General features: G+C 32.9%; 1 pseudogene; it reads left to right on the plus strand.

Annotated features, from left to right (window-relative positions):
* The first annotated feature begins 977 nt into the window (after positions 1–977).
* On the plus strand, positions 978–16,999 carry LOC107856618 (annotated as a pseudogene).
* Positions 17,000–26,876: the final 9,877 nt, after the last annotated feature.

Raw genomic sequence — 26,876 nt, forward strand, 5'->3', positions numbered from 1 at the left:
AGTAGCATACTTAAGTATTAAATTACAAAAAATAACAACACTTTTATCAAATTACATTTTGTAGCATATGTATTTGGATGTATTTGTATTTTTGTAGCAACAGTTTACAAAAATACAAAATACATATCAATCATAAGGGCAGTAAAAATCATATGTATTTGTATTTTTGTAGCAACAGTTTGCAAAAATATAAAATACAACTTACTATATTATGTAATTATGAAACTGTTGTTATGAAACTCATAATTAAGGGGATAAGTATGTTATTTCTGAATTTTGTCCTACAAATAATACAAGAATTAAAATTGAGCCCTCAATTGGCCCATGAATAAAGCTGTCCAGTTTTGGGCTTTCAATTATGGACTCCAGTCCATAATTTCTGAAGTGTATATCAGCTTTGTATCAGCTGTATACCAGCCCGGTTTTCTCCACGTTTTTCTTGTATATCCAACGTGTATGTGACTGTATTTTAGTCACATATACATAACTTCGGTCCTCCAACTGTATGCCAACTTCACTTCCATGTTTTACACTGTATATCTCCTGTATACATGCGTATGCAACTTTTTTTCTTAAAAAATAAAGGCATTTGAGACTCTTTCCGGGCAGCGAACGGGATTACGAATGGATGACTTCAAATTGGTATTTCGTCAAAAAAAATTTCGTTGCGTAGGATTAGAAGAACACGCCTCCCAAATCCCTAATTTTTCCCCAAAAATCGCCCCCTTTCCCTCTTCCATCAACCTCTATTTATAAGGGAAATTGTTGGGGGGAGGGGAGGGGGGATTAGGTTTTTCCATGGATTTCAAATCCAAATTTGAATTCCTTTTTCTTGGACATTTGAAGTCCATAGTGAGAACAAAGAAGAGAGACGTTAGGCATTAATATTTGCCCAAAATGGTGAATCACCAACTGGAGACAGTGAAAGGTCGTCTGATTTTAGATGCAAATGGTTATACAAAAGGGTAAAATAGTAAATGGGGCGCTCAGTTTTACCGTTATTGATATGGTTCGGGTTGGGTCATTGCGGGTTTGGGTCACCGTTGTTAATGGCTAACACTGATATGGTTGTTGATACCGTCGTTGCTTGTACGCGTTTGGAGTTGGTGACGTTGGAATGGGTTCTTGCCTTCTATTTGGTCAGTTTTGAACCCATTGTTTTTGTTGTCTGTTTGTTGAAGTAGTTGTTACGGTGGCTGATGTAGAAAAGAGGCAGGCCAGGTTGGTTGAGGTGTTGGGCTGGAGCGGTTTTTGGTTTGGACTGGTGTGGTTAATTTTAAAAGGAATTTGGGCTGGTGCTTAAGGGAGAGGCCGGTTGCTGTTTTTATGCTGTGTTGGTTGGCTGACCCAATTTAAAAAGAAAGGGAAAAGACACAAAATGTCAGCTCACCCAAAATATTTCAACTAATATAGCTATTGATTTGGCAATTTCAATAGATAGTTATTTAGGCTTTTCTGTAGCTACTACTTTTCTTTTTTTTGTCTTTTCTTTATTTATTGTTTAACTTTTAATGTCAATTATTTTACATGTTACATTCTCTTTCTTCCTATTTTTTTTTTGTTTGATTTTCAGTGTTTTTTTTCTTTTAATGTTGTTGATTTATTTTTTATTTTTTTGAAAAAAGTCCACTCTGTCCACCCATTTATTTTTTCAGATGCGATCACGAAAATAAAAACATGAAATACAAGTCCACTCATAATTATTCTCTCTCTTTTCATATGAGTTAACTCCATAGTGACACTTTTACTTATTTTTTTCTGCTATCTCTCACTTTTTAATCAAAAAAATTAAGAAATGTTTGGACAGTAAAGGTACAGGGTTTAATAAATTTTGTATATGCCACATATTTTCACAAAAATTTAGGTGAAGTTAACAAATTCACGAATAACGAATTAGTATATATGCTTGTACAGATTTTCTCTGTAAAAGGTGTATTTATATGGTATATATACTGTATCAACGTGATATAAAAGTGTATCAATTTAGTATAAAAGTGTATCAATGCGGTATCAAAGTATATTAATGTAGTATAAAAGTGTATCAATGTAGTACAAAAGTATAGTAATGTGGTATAAAAGAGTACCAATTGGGTATAGGGACTGCATGTGCTTGCATAGAATTTCCTTTCTCTTTTTTAAAAAGTGTATCAATATAATATAAAAGTGTATCAATTTGGTATAAAAGTATATCAATTGAGTACATAAATTGCATGTGCCCAATTTGGCCAAATGGCTAAAAAAACGAATTAAATTTAGCCGACAGGTTACATTTGTCCACCTTTTCAAATTGTGTCAATTTTTTTTTTTTAAATGGCCACCCCATATCCTTTTTTCAGAAAGAAAGGGACCGTTGGAATTTTGGGCTTGGTGGAATTATGAATTTAAAGAGAATTAAGTCCAATTAAAATTCTAGCCATATTAGGTTAATAACATAGCTAAAATTAAATTAATTGAAACTAAATTGAGGTTAAGCCTATTCCTAATTAATTTGAAGAGCTTCTCAATTCAAATAATTTTTAAATAAATATTGAATAAAATACAATTTGATTTTTTAAATAATAATAATAAATGAAAATTAAGAAACTAATTATGACATCAACTTCTTATTTTCAATCGATCTTAAGAAAAGTAGAATATTTGTAATTTAATCAAACTTTTCATTCTGAATAAATTTTAAGCATTTTCTTTAACTGATTATATAATCATATATAATTAAATACTAAATATATTAATTTTACCTAAATTCAAAGGGTAGGGTTGAAATTTATTTCAAAACAACTTAAAATAAATATTTTAAAACTATTTAAAATTGAAAAATTCAAAAATTAATTTGGAATGTGGAAGGAAAAAATTAGGTGTCAATAGAAAATACCTGGCTTAGATCCAAAAGTAGCAGTCCATCAATTGGCTTTCAAGAACAATGTTTGTCCTATTAGGCAAGCCCAAATGCGTTTTAGGCCAGAGATGGTTCCATTGATTAAAAATGAAGTTAACAAACTCATCAAAGTTGGATTTACTCATGAATTTAAATACCCCACATGGATTTCAAGTATTGTTCCCGTGAGAAAAAAAAATGGCCAAATTTGAGTTTGTGTCAACTTTAGGGATCTTAACAACGCCTGTCCTAAGGATGATTTTCCAATCCCTATACCAGAGTTGATGATTGATTCCACCACTGGTTATGAGGTAATGTCCTTCATGGATGGTTCATCCAGTTACGACTAAATCCGCATGGCACCAGAGGATGAAGAGCTCACTGCATTTTGTACATCCAAAGATATTTATTTCTACAAGGTGATGCCTTTTGTCTTGAAAAATGCTGGTGCCACTCATCAAAGAGCTATGCAAAATATCTTTGACGGCCTACTCTATACAAATGTTGAGTGTTTGTGGATGACTTAATGGTGAAGTCAAGAAAGAGAGAGAACCACTTAAAAGATCTACAAATAATATTCGAGTTGCTTCAAAGATATCAACTTAGGATGAATGCATTTAAATGTGCCTTTAGAGTTACTTTTAGAAAGTTCCTTGGCTTCATTGTATGACACTGACGAAGTGAAATTGATCAGACCAAGGTCAATGCGATTTTGAATATGCCCGAATCTCAAAATATTTATGAGTTAAAACACATTCAAGGAAGGCTAGCATATTTAAGGAGGTTTATCTCAAACTTGGCCAAAGATTGGCAGCCATTTAGCCATCTCATGAAGAAGGATGATCCTTTCAAATAGGACCAAGCTTATAGCAAGTCCTTTAAGAGTATCAAGTCATATTTGATGAAGCCTCCAGTTCTTGCGGCACCCATGAAAACATTGATACTCCATATCGCGGCACAAGAAAGGTCGGTTGGAGCACTATTGGCTCAAGAGATAATGAAGGCAAAGAAAACTTTCTTTATTATCTGAGCAAAAAGAGGACACCAAATGAGCTAAAGTATTCTCTGATCGAAAAGCTATGTTTGGCATTAGTTTTCTTAATCTAAAAAATGAAACACTACTTTCAAGCGCATGTTGTTCGTCTTATGTTTAGAGAAATCCCATCAAGTTTGTAATGTTGAAACCAGTTCTTAATGACTGACTTGTAAGGTGGTACCTTTAATTTCAACAGTTTGAGATTGTGTACACCCCTTAAAAGGCCATCAAAGGACAAGCATTGACGAACTTTTTGGCAAACCACCCGATACCCAATGATTGGTAACTGATCGATGAACTTCCTGATTAAGATTCAATTATTATTGAAGTTAGATCCCCATGGAAGATGTACTTTGACAGTGCCACACATCGAGATGGAGTTGGTGGTGGCGTAGTATTTGTCACTCCACAAGGAGAGGTTGTCCCATACTTTTTTACCTTGAAAAATCATTGCTCCAATAATATTGTTGAATATCAAGCGCTAATACTCGGACTTGAGATGGTTTTCGACATGAAGAAACTATAATTACAAGTATTTGGTGACTCTTAATTGGCGATCAAACAACTTTTAAGAAGCTATGAAGTTAGAAAGCCTGAGCTATGATCATATCATGATTATGCATAGAACTTGATGGGATGGCTTGGAGAAGTAACCCTCCAGCATATCCTAAGGAAAGAAAATAAGCAAGCAGATGTCCTAGCAGCTTTGGCCTCAACTTTAACTCTTTCGAATCAGACACGAGTTACTATCCGCCAAGAATGGGTAATGAGGATGAGGACGTAGAAAATAAGGCTGAACACCATCATGTTTTAAGCTATAAAGAAAGATTGATGACAAACTATACAACTGAAGCACCCTGGGTTTGGACCTTGAAAATTTCCTGAGTTTTTAGTTCTTTGTTGATTATACGACTAGTCGTATGGTAAGGGTATGGGTCAGGTGACCCAACTCGTAGGATGTCAAGTGTTTGGTGGTCAAATTTTTATTATGGTTACGTTTCTGTATGATTACGATTTGATGGTGATGAGTCATATGTTCAGATACGAGTGGTACAGTGAAACCGTATATTGTCTAGTGTCTAGCCTAGGTGTTTCTACTTAGGGTATGACTTGAAGGGGTACTAGTCGTATGGTATGGGTACGAGTTGGGCAAGAGGAGTCGTATGGTGGACAGTGTGTGATGTCCAACCTTCTGTTTTGGGTAAGACTGGATGGTAGCCCTCGTATGATGTAGGTACGAGTGAAGGGGTCCAACCATACCCACCTGCGGGAATTTTTATAGTTTAAGTTTGGGGTATTTTGGACATTTACCCTCTTAACTTCTTTTGACCCGATGACTTAAAACACTCTTGGGACTTCATTAACCTACTATTCTTAGATCAAAAACTCTCAAAACACCCTTAAATCTCTCTCTAGCTATTGGTTCAAAAAAAGGCTAGGGTTTTCACAAGGTGGTCAATTAAGGCTTTCAACGGTGGTTTCTCTCCGTCTTTTTTAGTATCTAAGTCATGTTACTCCACCGTCATTGTTAGTTCACACTAAAAACATGTTTTACGTAATGATTTTCATGGCATAATTGTGATATTATTTTGGATTTTGAAATATGTATTGGGGGTTTTGGTTGTTCTTGGTTGGATATATATTCTCATATTTTTCTTATGATTTTCATGTGGTTTTCATGTTATAATTATGGATTAAATATGTTGTTGCATGGGAATGGTCAATTGATACTTGATATTAATTTTGAAAACTATGTGCCCTCAACATGTTTGATAAAATGCCAATGAGAATTATTTTGTCACATAATTTGACTTTTATTGAAAATTTTGCATTGCATAATATAGTAATGGAACTTAAATTGGTTTGGATGGCTTTAAATGGTTTAAAAAGGGGCCTTGATGGCCATGGTTTTAATTGCTTGGAAATTCTATAGGGTATATGGGAATCCCTATGTGTTGGCTAATGACATTGTTTGCAAGCTGTAGTCGGTATGACGTTATCACTTCATAATGCTTTGGTAATTAACTCTTGGAATTGGTGGTTTGGTTATGTGCTAAAGGTTTTAATTAGGCAATAATAGTGGGGTGTGATAGCTGATTGTAAAGGTGTGAGTTCGATGGACGAACACTGAAAACTCTTATTTGCCGACGTGAGGGTTGGTCATAGTGACCATATATTTGTGGGGTACACGGGAATCCCCTAATTTATACTTGTATATATGTATCATGGAGGGTGAAGGATACACGGGAATCCCTAGCCCCTATGATATTCCTGTTCATGTGGCTACACGCACTGGGGGTTGTTCAGGGGGTAACACTAGACCTATATAGACCGTCGGTGGTTTTAGAAGGGTCAAGCTACATAACCCAGGTTAAAGTTTTAAATGGATGCTAAACCCAATCCCTTTTTCTGGCATGGTATATATGTATGTATGTGGTTGCATATGATTATTTACCTAGATTTTGAATAATGGCATTATGTTATCTTTATACCTGAGTACATGTTAGCGTTTGCCCGCAAACCCATGTTCGGGCATTTTATCCCCACACGATGCAGGAACCAACCATACTACTCCTCTTTCTAATGACTTGGATTTGGGGACAACATTTGTGTCAGACTGAAGTAGTGAGCTTCCATACTCCGGAAGACTATATTTCATGTTATAGATATCTTTTCATACTTTTATTTATTTCTTGGACTTTGATTTTAGCTATGGTCGGGGGCAAGTCCCGATCGGATGTTCTTGGTTATCGGATTGAGGCTTTGTATGACTACGATGGGCATGGGTTATGCCAGTATTGGTGTTAACCTTGGCATTGATATTGGGGATGACACTAGTAGGATGTTTGGTTGGTTATGGTTATGGATTTTATTATTGTCTTTCAATTAAAATTGTTCTATCTTGTTATATGTTAGGAATTTAGTCGAAATAGGTTGTAGGGCGATTATGGTTAGGTATGGGGGTAGTCTTCGGTCCCGATTGAACTTGAGGCATTGGACACGACTAGGCCCTGGTTTAGGTTGTGTCAAGAATTAGTAGTGGATGTATTCCGAACATATAACAAGATAGAATAAGCATCAATATGAATGCTCTAAAAATCCATAATACCAACTCCCAATTCACAAATCCTCTAAATAGACCAAACTAATATAAGTTGGTACATGCCTCCGACGATAACCAAAAAGAATCTGAATGCAATAGTCTATGACAAAATCTGGACCATGAAGTAACCGGCCATACGGAAGAAGGAGGCTCTCCATTTTAAGATAACTTACGAACAAACTAAGAACCACCAATTATTGTGCAGAAAAAAGTAGAAGCGTCTTCGTGTCCTGCATCGCATGGGGATACAACATCCGAAGATGGTTAACGGGTTAAACGCTAGCATGCAACTCAGGAATAAGGAAATAAAATAATGCCATCATTCCAAATCAATTTAAAAGCATTTCTCATGCACACGTACAAATATAAACATATATATATATATATATATATATATTTATAGATAAGATGCTGGGAGAGGGAACATGATTTAGCATGAACTTTAAATCATTAGCATGGACTGTGTAGCTTGACCGTCGACTATGCAGCTTGACTGTCCTAATAACAACCCATAGACTATATGGATCCAGTTGTCACCCCCTAGTCGAGCCCTAATGCGTGTTAGCCTCAATGGACCGAAGATATCATAGAAGGTCGGGGAATCCTCGTACCCTACGCCATCCATGACACAGATATACATATAGTGAGACAGAAGCACACAGTCATCTAGACCAACCCTCATGTCAGCAAACGTGAGATTTCAATATTAGTCCCTTGAGACTTCCACCTTCACGACTAGCTACATAACCCCCTTTAAGCCCAGTTAAAATATTTAGCACAACCCATCTAGTAGTTCAAGGAGTCAATCATTAAGGCATCACTAAGTAGTATCGTCATACCAACTATAGCTTGCAAGCGAATGCCACTAAGCCATCACTTGGGGGAACTCTTGTACCCCGAGCTCCATTGTTAAATCAACTTGGAGAATTCCGTGTACCTCAACAGATTTCAAGATCATTATTATTCATTTATCCATTTATACAATGCATTAGTTTTCGAGTAGAAGCAAACTCTTCAAATTTATGACTAAACTTTCCTTCAGTAATCTTACAGCAAACAGGAGTTTTTTCATTGTAAATTTATACAGAGCAATTAACGAATTCTTTCCAAGACAAATAGTTATTCACATTCTAAAATCAATTGTGTAAATGGGTTGAGGTTCTCATCAATTTCAATACCAAAATTAAATTACTTTAGGGAATCCTTGTACCCTAGTTCCACTGTATACATAATTTGGAGAATCCTTGTACCCCTATTTTATTCATCTTTCCCATGCACCCCAGTGAGTTTACAAATCATCAATTCAATGAGTAATTAATACATAATAATCATGTGTAAAATATTTAAATAAATTACATCCAAACCTTCAACCCATAATTCAAAAATCAACATCAAAACCCTGTGAATATTAAACCAATTCATGCAATAATAAAAACACAAGTTTAGGGAGAGAGATACATGTCTTAATCTCCAAGGAATTTGAGGAAGAAATACCCTTTGAGTCCTAGATGACCAATATTCTGAAACCCTAGCCTAGTCTTTGAATGGAGAATTTGAGAGAGGGTTTACGATTGATAAGTGTTGAAAATAGGGTCCCAAATATGAATTAAGTCCATGGGTCTTAAATGGGGAAAGAGGAAAATGTCCAAAGTTCCCTTCATTAAAAGCTAAAAAATTATTACCAGTGACTATGGGTCACTATACGACTCGTCAAGTGACCCTACGACTCGTAAGGTCCTATTCGTAATCTAGACAAAAGTTTTTTGCACTCATTGATCACCCCACAATTGGTACCTTACGACTCGTATAGAGTCATTACGACTTGTTGAGTCTAGTCATGATCAAGACAGCAACTTAGGCCAACTTTACTAGTCAGGCTATGGTTTGGGATTATATGACTCGTACTGTGTCTTTACAACTAGTGACCCCTTGTCGTAGTCACAATAGAAACTTTAGGCTAGCACACTGATCTTGATACAATTGGGGTCTTTAAGACCTGTATAGAGACCTTAAGGCTCGTATAGTGAGTCGTAGGTTGGGCAGTGAGCCCAAAGCTTAGGAATTTTTTTCAAGGACAAAAATCTGGGGTGTTACAGATGATTTTCATGAATTAAACAATAATTGAGAGTTACAACTTGAAACACAATAAACTTGCTTTATTATTCTAAATTCAAAATTGATATTCTAGGGATTGGGATTACATACATGCACAAGCTACAATAATGAGATGATATTTAAATGTAAATTCTAGAATACGATGTAGTTGCTTGATGAAATTGTTCAAATAATTATAAAGTTCATTATATTTCAAGTTTAACTTTCAATTTTTTTCTAATTAACAAAAATTATCATGTCAGTTCAATGTATAGTTAGGAACACACTTGCACATTAATATTGAAATTTGGACTTAGAATTCATATAAAAAAGTATAATTCATCGACCTGTATGTACATGAATCAAATAAATAATTAAAATCATATAAGCCATACTTCTAAGGCAAGAGATCAATCCAAGCAAGTCAAATGGTCATATAGTCCCTTAACATTACTTCGGTACCAATATAAATTTTCGTCATCACATTTATACGAAATTCCACTACCCAATTATCTATTACAGATAATTTAAAAAGTTTTTAAATTGTCTTCATAGAGTCAAAAGAAGACTTAACCTACCTTAAACAAAGTTCGAAAAGTCAAATTATTATTATTTTTCTTTTGTAAAAGCTTTTGAATGAAAACAATCTGACTAATAATACTAATTCTACATAAGAAAATCAAATCATGAGCATCCATATTGCTAAACTTCTATTTATAGTTTAAAAGTCAACTCGAAGTCCACAATGGTTAAATTAAATTTTTATTTAAACATCATATTACTCATAACATAAAGAACTCAAAATATGGAATTTCATTGAAAATAAAGCTTGAATCAATCTTCTAATCATCAAAATATAATTTCATAATTTTAAATCTAAAATTTTTAATTTTAAAATTATGACTTAAAAATGAAATTAGAAACAAGTATTGAGAAATGTAAAAATAAGAAATCAAATCATAACATATGGCAAAATCTTGAAAATTTTCTTTTAAATCATTCATGAATGAGCTCTCAAAATTCAAAGATCATGTTATGGAACATATGTTCAAAAATGAGATTTTACATATGTACAGGTATATTTCTTCATCATGAACGTGTTCTTACCATCGCGATAGCGAGGTTATCGGCCCAGTCCTTTGACAATCACAAAGGTCTAGCCGGGTTCGGGACGAACAATCAAACTGGTCACAAACTGACTAAAAGTCTCATTTGCAACTATGTCTCTACCATTGCAATCACGATGACCAATGAAATCCTTCTTCGATATCGCATGATCTTCTACGCAAATGGAAAGAAGAAAATGACTTGCACCTGCAACTCAAAAACTAGCAGTTGAGCTCGAACATAAAAACTTTGAATAGATCTCTAAAATTTATTTAAAATTTTGTGAACACAAATCATATATGTTACTAGACTGAAAATAATATTGTGAACCTATTAGAACCATCAAAATCTGAATTGAAATCATCTTGGTCAAATGTTGACCGAAGGCAACCCAACTCTTTAAACTCTTAAATTTTTATCTAATGACTCAAAATTCATCCGAACGACTTGAGATCCAGATCAAATACTATCAACTAACCAAAAAAATTACATTTTGAAACTAAAAAAAACTGGCGAAATTCTGTTCCCTCATCTTCTTGAAATGTTGACTTTGATCACCATATCAACTTTTTGACCTTTCAAAACAAAAACTCACATAACTCCCGTACAATTACCTCGGACACTACATCATTCACATCTGCGCATAACAAATATTATAAGACAATTGCGTAGAGGAACAAAATAGCTTAAGTATACTGAAAATGAAAAACAACCATGACAATTGATACACTAAATAAGAAATAAAAGAATTAACTCAAACATAACAACCTGATCAACTTAAACTAAAGTATGTGTAACATAAATACGATCAAAATATAATTTATGTATATTAATAAGAAATAAAGATAAGACACAAAAAAAATACACAAACTGTAATAAAATTGTCGAACTATGAGGAGATCCTATAAATCATTTCACTAATTTTTTTTATATTTTTACTCCCTTTTGATAATAACTTCGATTGAAATGTGAATGCATGTTACAAAATTCATATATTTATACATATATTCTTTATACAAAAAAGGATCGTATTTGCCCCTCTATTCTTAGGACAAAGTTATATTTATCCTTTGTCATATTTTTTCTTAAAGAAAATTATATTTGTTTTTGCTATTCAATTTTAGACTCATATTTGCCTTAGGGTTATAACCTCTCATGTCCCCTCATGCTAACAGCTTATTTGGATTGTTGCAATCTATTGTATTGTGTTGTTAAGTCAAAATATAGTGCTTAATTTGATTATTATTTAAACTGTATTATACTATTAAATTTATCATTAGAAAGAAGATAAAAAATATTTTGTGTAACGATTAATTAGATGTCATTATGTCCTTAATTTTTCTTATTTTAATTTTCTTATTATGTAATAATCTTATTTACTTTTGATCTTTTTTCTTTTATAGTAATTCTATTCCTTAATTTTTATAAATTTATCTTTTAAATTATTAATATATAACTATGTAACCAATATAATATATTAATTCTATTCCTAATTTAAGGTTTTCTTTATTAAAACACACCGCAAGTTTGAATTTAAATATTTTTTTCCATCTTATTTAAATGCTAAATTTCTTAACCTCAATTGTTTTAATAACTATACTTTGTTAGATGTGAATTTCGACAGCTGATAAATTCATGATCGGATGTTAATTTCGAAAGAAAATTTAACTAAAATTATCCACACCAAATAAACTACGAATCAAATGAAGGAGATTATCACTGATATTTTTATTAAGACTTTTACGCTAAAATGGAGAAGCGTTTGTTGTATGATTTGATCGAATAGAGTTGTTTTAGTGGATTTATTTTTTAGATGTGTATTTTTTTTGTGTTTCAAATATTCACTAGGATGACACATAAATAACATATCAGAAGACAAATCCAACTAGATAACGAGTAGACACACGTCAAGTTCAGTTAGATAGTGAGGATAAACACATTAGTTTGATATGTCAAAATAAGAGTGTTTTTAAATTCATTTAGTCAAGTATAAGATTATTTTTAATACTAAGTATAATTCAGAGACTAAAATAGTAATGCACACCAAGTTAAAGGGTGTTTTCAATACTTCACTTTTTAATAAAAATTCAATGAACTTTCTTGTCAATGGTTAGTACACTATATTATAATTCTAACTATATATAAACGATAATCTTGAATTTTGATAATCCTCATAAATTTTTTGGTGCAATTAGATTGCCACACATGTCTATTGCTTTTTTCGTACTTATTGTTACATTTTTCTTATTTACAATTTTATAATAATTTTGTTTGAACCTTTATAATTAAACTATACATAGTAGTAACTTTATATGTATATATATATATATATATATATATATATATATATTCTTGTTACTTATTAGATTACTTCTTTCTTTTTTCACTTATTTCTTATATTAACTTTTTATTATTTTTTTAAGAAAATTAAGGAAGATTTGTAAATTTTTCTGTAATATTCTGATTTATTCAGTAACTACATAAAGTATCAATAGTCAAAATAAATTTTCAAAATATAATTAATAAGGATAAGTTTGTTTGTTTTACTCCTAATATATAATTTCTTAAGTGAATTGCAAGTCAAAGAGTCAAGTAAAAAGGAATTGAGATGTACCATTTTATTTTTTTATTTTTTTTCTCGACTCCTACACTATTTTTTTACTTATTATTAAATACTAAATATATTAATTTTACCTAAATTCAAAGGGTAGGGTTGAAATTTATTTCAAAACAATTTAAAATAAATATTTTAAAACTATTTAAAATTGAGAAATTCAAAAATTAATTTGAAATGTGGAAGGCAAAAATTAGGTGACAACAGGAAATACCCGGCTTATATCCAAAAGTAGCAGTCCATCAATTGGCTTTCAAGAACAATGCTTGTCCTATTAAGCATGCCCAAATGTGTTTTAGGCCAGAGATGGTTTCATTGATTGAAAATGAAGTTAACAAACTCATCTAAGTTGGATTTACTCATGAATTTAAATACCCCACATGAATTTCAAGTATTGTTCCCGTGAGAAAAAAGAATGGTCAAATTCGAGTTTGTGTCGACTTTAGGGATCTCAACAACGCCTGTCCTAAGGATGATTTTTCAATCCCTTTACCAGAGTTGATGATTGATTCCACCACTGGTTATGAGGCAGTGTCCTTCATGGATGGTTCATCCAGTTACGACCAAATCCGCATGGCACCAAAAGATAAAGAGCTCACTGCATTTTATACGTCCAAAGATATTTGTTGCTACAAAGTGATGCCTTTTGACTTGAAGAATGTTGGTGCCACTCATCAAATAGCTATGCAAAATATCTTTGACGGCCTACTCCATAAAAATATTGAGTGTTTGTGGATGACTTAATGGTGAAGTCAAGAAAGAGAGAAGACCACTTAAAAGACCTAAAAATGGTATTCGAGTTGCTTTAAAGATATCAAATTAGGATGAATGCATTCAAATGTGACTTTAGAGTTACTTTTAAAAAGTTCCTTGGCTTCATTGTACGAAACTGAGGAAGTCAAAATGATCAGACCAAGGTCAATGCAATTTTGAAAATTCCCGAGCCTTGAAACATTTATGAGTTAAAACACCTTCAAGGAAGGCTAGCATATTTAAGGAGGTTTATCTCAAACCTGGCCAAAGATTGGCAGCCATTTAGCCATATCATAAAGAAGAATGATCCTTTCAAATAGTACCAAGCTTTTAGCAAGTCATTTGAGAGTATCAAGTCATTTTTATGAAGCATCCAGTTCTTGTGGCACCCAGGAAAACCATCGATACTCCATATTGCGGCACAAGAAAGGTCGGTTGGAGCACTATTAGCTTAAGAAATAATGAAGGCAAAGAAAACTTTCTTTATTATCTGAGAAGAACGTGGACACCAAATGAGTTGAAGTATTCTTTGATCGAAAAGCTATGTTTGGCATTAGCTTTCTCAATCCAAAAAATGAAACACTACTTTCAAGTACATGTTGTTCGTCTTATGTCTAGAGAAATCGCATCAAGTTTGTAATGTTGAAACCAGTTCTTAGTGACTAACTTTTAAGGTTGTACCTTCAATTTCAATAGTTTGAGATTGTTCACATCCCTTAAAAGGCCATCAAAGGACAAGCATTGGCGAACTTCTTGGCAGGCCACCCGATGCCCAATGATTGGTAACTGATCGATGAACTTACTGATGAAGATTTTATGGTTTTTGAAGGTAGATCCCCATGGAAGACGTACTTTGAAAGTACCACACATCGAGATAGAGCTGGTGGTGGAGTAGTGTTTGTCACTGTACAAGGAGAGGTCGTCCCATACTTTTTTACCTTGAAAATTATTGCTCCAATAATATTGTTGAATATCAAGAGCTAATACTCTAACTTGAGATGTTTGTCGACATGAAGCAACTATAATTACGAGTATTTGGTGACTCTTAATTGGCGATCAAACAGCTTTTAGGAAGCTATAAAGTCAGAAAGCCTGAGCTATGATCATATCATGATTATGCACTGAAGTTGATGGGATGGCTTAAAGAAGTAACCCTCCAGCATGTGCCAAGGAAAGAAAATAAGCAAGCAGATGTCCTAGCAGCTTTGGCCTTAACTCTAACTCTTCCGAATCAGAAACGAGTTACTATCCGCCAAGAATGGGTAGTACCACCATCAAATGAGGATGAGGACGTAGAAAATAAGGCTGAACACCATCGTTTTTTAAGTAATAATCAATGATAGGTTGTTCTCAATTTATTTTAGCTAATAGATGTTACTTCTGTAATTGCACCTCTGAGTCCATTAATCACCTGTTCTTATACTGTCTAGTTGCTACAGAAGTGTGGAATATGTTCCTCTCTTTTTTTGGTCTGCAATGGGCTATGATTCGCACTGTCAGGGATTTTCTAGAGTTTTTGGAAAGTTGGGAAGTCCATCAGAAGGATTTGATCAATGATTCCTGCTTGCATTTTATGGTACTTATGGTTGGAAAGAAACCAAAGATGTTTTGATGGTATTGCAACTGCCAGCTCCGACCTCAAGGCCAAATGCTGACTACTCTTTTTAGATGGGTTAATCTTACCCCTGCTTAGAACACAGATTCTTTTTTAGATTTTTTTAGCTCTCTAGTCCTTTGATGGACCTTGGATTTATCAGCAATTTTAGACTTATGATAGGTTTTTGTTATCTTTATAATAAGCTGATATCTCTTCTTTTGTAACTATGCATCTCCTTGATGCCTCTGTGATTTATAAAATGCTTCATAAAAAAAATGCACTGATGCCCGTAAGGTTGCTGATTGGTAGAGTACATTAAGAGAAGCTGATGCGACAATTGCTTCTGGAGCTGATGCATCTCCTCATGTAAAGCAATGAGAAGAATTTAGAGTATGTGAAGAAAAAGTTACTTGAGAAGTTAAGTACTGTTACTGAATACTGAAATTGAATTCACAGCTACATGCTTGTAGAGCGGAAGCTCTTTTAAAGCTACACTGATTAGAGGATGCTGAATTGAGCCTATCAAATGCTCGCAAGTCTGAATCATCTTCTTTGGAATCCTAGTCAAAAAATTTTGGGATGCTCTTTGAAGCATACCTGCTCGTTGTTCAGTCTCAGCTGGAACTCGCTTTGGGAAGGTGATTTGGGACTTATTTGCTTAAAATGTAACAAAAATAAGAGGTTATAGCAGTTCAGCTATAAAAGAATGAATCATGAATATTTGCAGGTGTGAAAATACACTTACCACCATTAAGAGAGCTGGACAGATTGACCCTCGAAGTGTTGAAGTTTCAGTTTTATTGAAGAATGTGAGATTCAAGGGATGAGCTCGTGCCCGCGGCAATAATTTATTTAAATCTGAGAGATTTACTGAAGCTTGTGCGGCTTACGAGGAAGATCTCAGGCTTGATTTTTCAAATGCAGTTCTATACTGCAATAGAGCAGCTTGCTGGTACAAACTCAGGCAGTGGGAGAAATCAGTGGATGATTGCAATCAAGCTCTCTGTATTCAGCCAAATTATACTGAAGCCCTTCTTCGGAAGGCTGCCTCAAATGCCAAGGTGACAGATTTACCCTTAAATCATTATAAGAGATATGTTTCCCCAGAGAACTTTCAATTTTTTCTCAATTGCTAGTCTCTCTGTTGGATGAAATCAATTGTAGCTTGAAAGATGGGTTGAAGCTGTTATAGATTATGAAGTCTTAAGGAAGGCACTTCCATATGATAATGAAGTTGCTAACTCATTTTCCCATTCCCAAGTTGCATTAAAGAAATCACGTGGAGAAGATATTTACAATTTTGTGTTGATAGGGTGTAGTACTTAAAGCTTTACCTATGACCGAGACATTACTATGCTTCAAAATAGGGTTATATCTTTCTTATGACTTTATATGCATAGTGGAGGAAGACTTTATACTAACCTTCTATATTTACTGAAGGTGGATATGGAAGAAAGCCCGGCAGTTGCTTCTGCTGAGAATGTCAGATTCCTACCAACATTTAAGATTTACAAATAGGGCAACTTCCTGAAGGAGGCGGTTTCTCCAAATCCAGAGGAGTTGGAGTCCTTGGTGAGGCATTACACTAGTTACGAGCATGATTGCTATGTAATTTGCTTCTTCATCTATTTTCCCTCTCTACTCTCCCCGCCTTAGAGGATTGATATTGCCTGTGACATGAATCAGAGCGACCACGTAATAGTCTCATAGGATCCAAATCAAATGCTGGCATCCTTGAGTGATGGTTTAGTCTCTTGATTTCATCCTTTTAATTTCTTATTCATGTTATTTCATTTGTACTTTAGGTACACAGAATCTGTATATTATAACACCAACTTCAACTTGAATTCAAGTATAAACAAGAACACAATGAAGTATATCAAATACCCTCAACATAAGATCAAAATGACCTTTCCAAAAGGTGTATTTTATTTTGCAGAAATTAAGATAAAACAGAAAATAGCCAAGTCGTACGAATTAATGGATTTTACTTTAGGAAATAATCCCCCTCACTGTACCCGAGGTTGTGGAATTTTTCCTCCCAGGATAAAATGGCTAACAGACCAACAGTAGCGGTACCTCAAACGGTTGGAATACCTTCGATCTCACAGAACGTTTGAAGTGATCACACAGAATATTTTTGAGACAAGAAGAGAGTTTTTAATCTGAAAATTTTGTACTAAACCTGTGGAAGAAACCAGGTTTATATAGCCACAACATGCCTCTTCTGAAAAGAGGCAATGGTTTACTCCAAAGGTTACACCTTTGCTGTAAGTTCTTGTCTGTTCATCAAAGATTGCATCTTTTCCTGAACAGTCATCTCATTTCATGAATCAATGTGTCACTTCATTAAAGGATTACATCCTTTTAAAGCATCACTTCAAACCATTGCAACATTATGTAGCCTCAGTTTAGAATAATGTATCATTTCTAAAGCACTAGTTCAAAAACAATGCATCAGTTCACTTAAAACAGTGTAACTGTTACTGCATGTATATATAAATGGAGGTCCAAAACTGCAGAAAATTTTTTACTGCATTTTTCCTTGGCATTCTTCAAAATTCAAATAAAGTTTTTGCAAAATGATAGATCTCATCGATCAATCATTTGCCAAATCCAAATCCAAATCTAAATCCAAATCTGAATCTGAAGCTGAAGCCGAGCAAAGCGAGCGACGACGGTGTGAGGCATCTATTATTTCTTGCCTCACTTGCCATGTGGAGTAAGTGTTCTTGATTATAAAAACTTTCAAGTTCTTTTCTTCCACCAATGTGGGAGAAGGAGTAAACTTTCTAATTTGGGAGTACACTTTCCATTTTAGTGTCTCCTTCCCCTCCACCATTTTATTTTTCATTTTTCCATTCACACTTCTTTCATATACTATGAACACAACAATCCCCCACATGAATGGGGAATGGCTATTTTTCGTAAAATTTTTACGGATAAGTATGTGATCATCAAGCAAAGACTGATTGTATCTAGATAAGTGAGTTTCCCTTTGAACTTTCCATAGTGAACATGCATCGAATGCACTCGGTCAATTGGTAGATTTGATATCTTTGAATCATCGAGATTTAATGTACACCTAGACAATACATGTTACACAACTAGCCTTTTAACGTTTATGGTTCTCATGGTTTTGTTCTTTTCAGCCATGAACACGTCCCGGTTTTATGAGAGCTTAGAAAATAGGCCTTTACTAACATTCTCTTTGAAGCGGCTTCCACTTCACCCTCGCATAGGTGATTTCTAAACGTTCAATCCTGTAGATTAAACTATTTGGTCAAATCTGCCAAATTTAGATAATCATTAAAAGACTTTTTCACCTTAAGTCTTATCCTAGTTTACTATACATTGTCTACATCATAAGAATGGGTTGGGTAATTGATAATGTTGAACCTGTCAGACACAACTTTGTTTGATCTCCTTGAACCTATCCCTTGGGATCTCCAGTCTGCTAGGTAGAGTTACCGCCATGATGACTCATCCTAGGCTTTAAACCCATTCCCTTGGATGTTCTTTCCACTCCTTCTCTAAATAAGCCCTTTGTAAGTGGATCTGACACATTATGATTTAACTTTACATAGTCAATAGTGATAATTTCACTAGAGAGAAGTTCTATAACGGTATTATATCTCTGTCGTATGTGACAAAATTTACCGTTGTACATCATGCACCCTGCTCTACCTATTGCCGCTTGGCTATCATAGTGTATACATACTGGTGCCACTGGCTTAGGCCAATATAGAATATCTTTCAAGAAATTTTGGAGCCATTCTGCTTGTTCACCGGCTTTATCTAATACGATAAATTTAGATTCCATTGTAGAGCGAGCGATACAAGTCTGTTTGGATGATTTCCAAGAAACTGCTCCTCCACCGATAGTAAATACATATCCACTTGTGGATTTTACTTTGTTCGATCCGGTGATCCAATTTACATCACTATATCCTTCAAGTACCGCAGGATATTTATTATAATGAAAAGCATAGTTTTGAGTGTATTTAAGATACCCCAAAACTCTTTTCATTTCCATCCAATGAGTTTTGTTGGGATTATCGTGTACCGACTCAATTTGCTAATTGCACATGCTATGTCTAGTCGTGTACAATTCATTATATACATTAAATATCCCAAAACTCTTGCGTACTCCAATTGTGAGTCACTTTCACATTCATTCTTTCGAAGTGCAAAGGTCACATCCAATGGAGTCTTGGTAATACCGAATTCCATATCCTTGAACTTGTCAAGTACTTTTTCAATATAATGAGACTGTGACAATGCTAACCCTTGTGGATTTCGATGGATTCTTATACCTAAGATCACATCTGCAATCCAAGGTCTTTTATATCAAACTTGCTTTCGAGCATTCGTTTGGTGCATTTATGTTACAAATATCTCTACTGATGATCAACATATCATCCACATATAAACAAAAAATGACTTGGTGATTTGGTGTGCCTTTAATAAATACACATTTGTCACATTCATTTATCTTGAATCCGTTTGCCAACATGGTTTGGTCAAACTTTGCATGTAATTGCTTAGGTGCTTGTTTTAGTCCATAAAGTGACTTAACAAGTTTACACACCTTATTTTCTTTTCCTGGAACCACAAAACCTTCAGGTTGTTTCATGTATATTTCTTCCTCCAAATCTCCATTTAGGAATGTGGTCTTCACATCCATTTGATGGATTTGAAGATCATATATCGCTGCCAAGGCAATTAACATTTGAATCGAGGTTAACCTTGTTACTGGCGAGTATGTATCAAAGTAATCAAGGCCTTTCTTCTGTTTGAAGCCTTTTACTACAAGTCTTGCCTTGTATTTGTCAATAGTATCATCCGCCTTCATTTTCCTTTGAAGATCTATTTAGAACTTAATGGTTTATTTTCAGGAGGAAGGTCAACCAATTCCCATGTATGGTTGCTTAAGATTGAATCTATCTCACTATTGGCTGCCTTTTTTCAAAAGAATGAATCCAAAGATACCATCGCTTCCTTAAATGTTTGAGGCTCATTTTCTAAGAGAAATATTACAAAATCCAACCCAAATGATGTAGGAGTTCTTTGATGTGTACTACGTCTTGGATTTTCTTCATTATGTTCATTCTCAATTGGCTCATCACGAGGTCGTTTAGACCCCCCACTAGACTGTTCATGTCTAGTTTTATACGGATAAATATTTTCAAAGAATTCAGCATTGTCTGATTCAATTACCATATTTTCAATAATATTTGGATGTTCGGATTTATGAACCAAAAATCGGCATGTCTTATTGCTTTTAGAATATCCTATGAACACACAGTCCACCGTTTCAGGTCCTATCTTAACCCTTTTAGGCACAGAAACTTGGACCTTTGCTAGACACCCCCATACTTTGAAATATTTTAAGTTGGGTTTTCTTCCTTTCCACTTTTCATAAAAAATTGATTGTGTCTTACTATGGGAAACTATATTGAGTATAAGGTTAGCCGTAAATATAGCCTCCCCCATAAGTTTTTCGAAAAATCAAAACTTATAAGTAAAACATTCATCATTCCTTCAAAGTTCGATTTTTCCTTTCCGCAATTCCATTATATTGAGGTGAATATGGGGCCGTAGTTTGATGGATGATTTCATTCTCTACACATATTTGCACAATGGGAGATTCATATTCTCCGCCCCTATCACTTCTTATTATTTTAATCTTTTTGTCTAACTGATTTTCAACTTCAGTTTTATATTGCCTAAACGCATCTATTGCTTCATCCTTACTATTTAGCAAGTAAACATAATAGTATCAAGTGCAATTGTCAATAAAAGTTATGAAATACTTTTTTCCGCCACGTGATGGTGTTGACATCATATCACAAATATCAGTGTGAATTAAGTCTAAGGGAGTGAAATTCCTTTCAACGGACTTATAAGGATGCTTTGCATACTTCGATTCCACACACGTTTGACAGTTTGATTTATTACACTCAAAGTTTGGCAAAACTTCTAAGTTAATCAGTTTTTGTAACGTTTTGTAATTTACATGGTCTAAACGTTCATGCCATAAATTATAAGACTCAAGCAAATATGAATCAAATAAAGTTTGTCCAAAAAAATAGATCTCATCGATCGATCATTTGCCGAAGCCGAAGCCAAGCCGAGCGACCGACGGCAGCGGGATGCATCTATTATTTCTTGCCTCACTTTCCATGAGGAGTAAGTTTTCTTGATTATAAATACTTTTAAGTTCTCTTCTTCCACCAATGTGGGAGAAAGAGTTTTGGGAGTATATTTTTCATTTTAGTGTCTCCTTCCCCTCCACCATTTTAGTCTCCATTTTTTCATTCACACTTCTTTCATATACTATGAACCTAACAATTCATTCCTCATTGCCACTGGCATCCAACTTTTTTCATTTCTTTTTTTTTTTCCTTCAATTTCTTCCTAGTATAATCTTTCGTATGTTTGAGAAAAACTAGTGAATTATGTCAAATTTGTTTTTTGTCCATATAACTGAACACTTAAAGAGGAGTGTCTTGGCAAGATGGCTGATTTTAATTAATATCTACACTATCGTGACAACGGAAGGGATATTGGGCATCAACAGTATTGGACATCTGGTGTGTCCTTAATAGGTTAGCTGAAGGATGAAAATGTTGATGATATTATGATATTGATTATTTCTTTGATAAAGTATTCTATCAATAAAGTTAGTTTTTCCCCCCAGTTTCATTTGTCTCTATACTTCTGCTTTTCCTTTATTAGCTTCTCCCGAAGAAAAGATGTTGAGTTTAAGTAGGGCCAATTAGTCCTTATAATCTCAAAAGGATATGGTGCACATTGCCAACTATACTGCTAAGTTGATATGGTATTGCTGAATCAAGAAACCCCTTCTAAAGGTCCATCTTAATTGTAAATCTATCACATGTATGCATGCAAGTTGTAAACTTAGCAACCAGTTCAGAACTTTTCACCAGTTCTCTTTTTTGGGAGTTGTTTAGCATCTTTTTTTTCTCTTGTAATATATGGACTTTTTAAACTAATATCTGAAGATTCTTATTGATAAAACTAAAAATTTTATAAGAAATTATTAGATCACGGTCTAAAATGATATAGTGCACATTGCCAACTATATTGCTAAGTGGATATGGCATTGCTGAATCAAGAAAACCCTTCGAAAGGTCCCATCTTAATTGTAAATCTATCACATGTATGCATGCAAGTTGCAAACTTAACGACCAGTCCATAACTTTTCACTAGTTCTCTCTTTGTGGGGTAGCTGTTTAGGATCCATTTTTTTTTTAGTAGAAATAACACAAATACCAACCTTTTTAGAATTAATTACTCTCTCTCCCTATTCATATACATAAGATACGCGTGATATACATAGCATCCTGTGTACATGTGATTTTGTTACTGTAGTTAAAAATGGAAATAATGGATTTCCTTCCTTCAAAAATACAATTAACTCAACCAATTAATTAAGTGGATTACTGCATCCCTTAAATTACAGCTATTGAAATTCAAATTTAGAATTATATAAATACATTCAAAAAATTTCAGACGAAATACACACAAAAAATAAATCCAATCACTGAAATTGGTTTTAAAGAAACATCACGTACATCTACTGATTTTTGTTTTGAAGAAAACTATTTGAGTTGGAATTCAAGAAGATGAATATTGTTGTTCTTGTGAGGTACTCTGATCAATGGAGAATCGAAACAGAATATGTAAAGTATAAAAGTGAAGGGATAGTTGTTGTTGTATCAATAAGTTATTTGAGGTTGATTTTTTTAATCGCTGCCGATAATTTTGGTCAGTCGCTGTTGATTTTCATCAATCGTTGCTGAATATGTATTTTTTTCTCATTTGTGTTGTGTATATGTTTACTGGGATAATTAGTTTATCATTTTTTGACGTATTTGTTTGTTGAGATAATGACTTCATGCTTGTCTATTTGTATAAAGTTAAGCAAATGTATATGTAAATGTTTACATATATATACTGAATATATTTGTAGTAATTATAGATAACAAAATTTCTATCTATATTAGTATATATACACGGATACAAAATTTAAGATTTTAATATGTATCACAAATTAGTATGAATGAAAAAAAATTACAATTAAACTTCTTTGTCTACTTGTTATGTTTGAATGAATCAAGTTATGTCAAAATAATGATTGTGTTTTGTAGATTTAAATGTTATGTATATGAAGACATATACACTCATTTAAAAGTGTATATCGTGTAGCTGTTTTTACTATGTTGTTGGAAACTTTTCATTTGTTTATGTATGTAAAGTTGTAATTCTATGTATATGTGGACCTATACATACATAGTAATGAACATCTAATAGATATAAGGGAAACCGTAATACTATTTAAATAAACCATATACATAAATGCTATGTATATTAAACCTATAATAATGAATGTGTAATTAATATAGAAATACTATATGTATATGATGACATATACACACAGACAAAAATCTGAATTGCTGAACTTTTTCAAACTTGTCAAAAATTATTCATCTGATTAGCCTTATCAATGTGTAAACATATGTATATGTATGCATATACACACAAAGAAAAAAATATGATAAATTATTTTTTAGAGACAATAATTCTATGTATATGTAGACTAGTTCACGTATACAAATACATTGAAAAATCGTGTACAAAATATAATAATCACGCCAAAATATGTAAAGTTTTACTACTGGACGTGTAGCTATGACCCAAAAAAAGGATTATGGGAGGAAATTAACCCACAGTTTCAGTGTCTTATTTTATTTTTAAAAATAAAAAAATTATCAAATAATCATTTTTCTCATCAGTGACCTTCTTTCTTTATTTTTTGGTTAAAAGGAGAATTTACTTATTTAACAACTATAACACTAATTCAATCATTAGATGTAAGAAACTGATCAAGTTTTGGGCCTCGCATAAGGTGACCAGTTTAGTTTTAAAATGAATAGAAAAAAAATATTAATGAAAAAATCAGAATGATAAAAAGAAATGATGTTAAAATTGAATGCAGTTAGTTGGAGTCAAACATAATTGATTTCAAACATGACAACGGAACCTTGATTGTAGCCCTTTTTTAAGGAGAAAAAATCATGAGAGAAAAGGGGATATGTATGTATATGTACTTTAAGAAAGAGAAACTTAAAAAGTGAGATTTATGTAATGTGTTTAGGGAGATGAAATTTTTTATAATAAGTGATATATAAGTTGTGGGTTTGTATAATTTTTAATTTTTTTTTATTCTTTTGTAATATACGCACTTTTAAAACTAATGTCTGAAGATCCTTCTTGAGGAAACTGGAAATTTTAATGGAAGTTATTAGATCACGGTATAAATTTTTGTAAGTTATTACAAATATTAGACGATTGTATAATGTTTCATTTAAAAGGTTGAAAAATATATGATCAAATGATTACCTTTGTGACAAAGGAATTTAAGGGGATCAAATAGAAAAGAATACTTTCAATTATAGAAATATACGATCAATCAGTATTATCGAAGTTGAAAATATTAAATGGAGGAAATTTTTCATCAAAACAAAATGAAAGATAACAAAGAGGGATTTAACAAATGGAGCATCACAACTTCCAAACATAAAGAGCAAACCAAGAATCATCACCTTGAAGCTACACACACGAACTCCCTATTCAATTAAGAGTAAGTGAAACCACCTTCAAATCTAATGCGAATTATTATTTAGTCTACGGACTATTTTTTATATTAAAAAACGTCTAAAATTAACTAAATAATTTTAAAATCATCCCTAAACTTGACTACATATATAATTTTAAAAACACCCTTAAAATGCCACATGACATAGAAAATGGCCTCAAAGTTTTATTGGTGCATGAACTGCTTAAGAATTATGTCATGTATGAATTTAATGATAAAAAACCCCATTTAAAACTTTTTCCCTTAATTTTTAACATGTGCTAACTGCTACCACAATCCTTCTTCTTCCTATTTTAAGTTTTTCTTGATTAAAATACACCGCAAGTTTGAACTTAAATATTTTTTACCATCTTATTTAAAAGCTAAGTTTCTTAACCCCAATTGTTTTAATAACTATACTTTGTTAGATGTGGATTTCGGCAGCGTTGATAATTTTATGATCAGATGACAATTTCGAAAGAAAATTTAACTAGAATTATCCACACAAAATAAACTACGAATCAAATGAAGGAGATTATCACTGATACTTTTATTAATACTTTTACGCTAAAACCCTTTGATTCCATGGAAATGAAAGTTAAAGGGTTAAGTTAGAGGATTTCGAGCGAATTATGAGGTGGAAACAAAGAGTTCTAGCAATGTAGAAGCATTTGTTGTATGATTTCATTGAATAGAGTTATTTTAGTGGATTTATTTTTTAGATGTGTATTTTTTTTTAGTTTCAAATATTCATGTGAATGACACATAAATAACATATCAGCAGGTAAATCCAACTAGATTGCGAGTATACACACGTCAAGTCCAGCTAGATTGTGAGGATACACACATTAGTTTGATATGTCAAAATAAGAGTGTTAAATTCATTTAGTCAAGTATAAGATTATTTTTAATACTAAGTATAATTCGAAGACTAAAATAATAATTCACACCAAGTTAAAGGGTGTTCTCAACACTTCACTTTTCAATAAAAATTCAATGAACTTTCTTGTCAATGGTGAGTACACTATATTGTAATTCTAACTATATATAAACGAGAATCTTGAATTTTGATAATCCTCATAAATTTTTTGGTGCAATTAGATTGCCACACATGTCTATTGCTTTTTTCATACTTATTGTTACATTTTTCTCATTCATAATTTTATAATATTTTTGTTTGAACCTTTATGATTAAACTATACACAGTAGTAACTTATATATATATATATATATATATATATATATGTTCTTGTTACTTATTAGATTACTTGTGTTTTTTTTTACTTATTTCTTATATTAACTTTTTATTATTTATTGAGGAAAATCAAGGAAGTATTGAAATTTTTTTTGTAATATTTTGATTTATTAAGTAACTACATAAAGTATCAATAGTCAATATAAATTTTCAAAACATAATTAATAAGGATAAGTTTGTTTGTTTTACTCCTAATATATAATTTCTTAAGTGAATTTTCAAGTCAAAGAGTCAAGTAAAAAGGAATTGAGATATACCATTTTCTTTTTTTTGGTCGACTCTTATACTATTTTTTTTACTAATTATTAATTACTAAATATATTAATTTTACCTAAATTCAAAGGGTAGGGTTGAAATTTATTTCAAAACAACTTAAAATAAATATTTTAAAACTATTTAAAATTGAGAAATTCAAAAATTAATTTGAAATGTGGAAGGCAAAAATTAGGTGTCAACAGGAAATACCTACCTTAGATCCAAAAGTAGCAGTCCATCAATTGACTTTCAAGAACAATGCTTGTCCTATTAAGCAAGCCCTAATGCGTTTTAGGCCAGAGATGGTTCCATTGATTGAAAATAAAGTTAACAAACTCATCTAAGTTGGATTTACTCATGAATTTAAATACCCCAGATGGATTTCAAGTATTGTTCCCGTGAGAAAAAAGAATGGCCAAATTCGAGTTTGTGTCGACTTTAGGGATCTCAACTTCGCTTGTCCTAAGGATGATTTTCCAATCCCTTTACCAAAGTTGATGATTGATTCCACCAATGGTTATTA

This window comes from Capsicum annuum, chromosome 9 (genome assembly GCF_002878395.1).
Source record: "Capsicum annuum cultivar UCD-10X-F1 chromosome 9, UCD10Xv1.1, whole genome shotgun sequence".
NCBI lineage: Eukaryota > Viridiplantae > Streptophyta > Magnoliopsida > Solanales > Solanaceae > Capsicum > Capsicum annuum.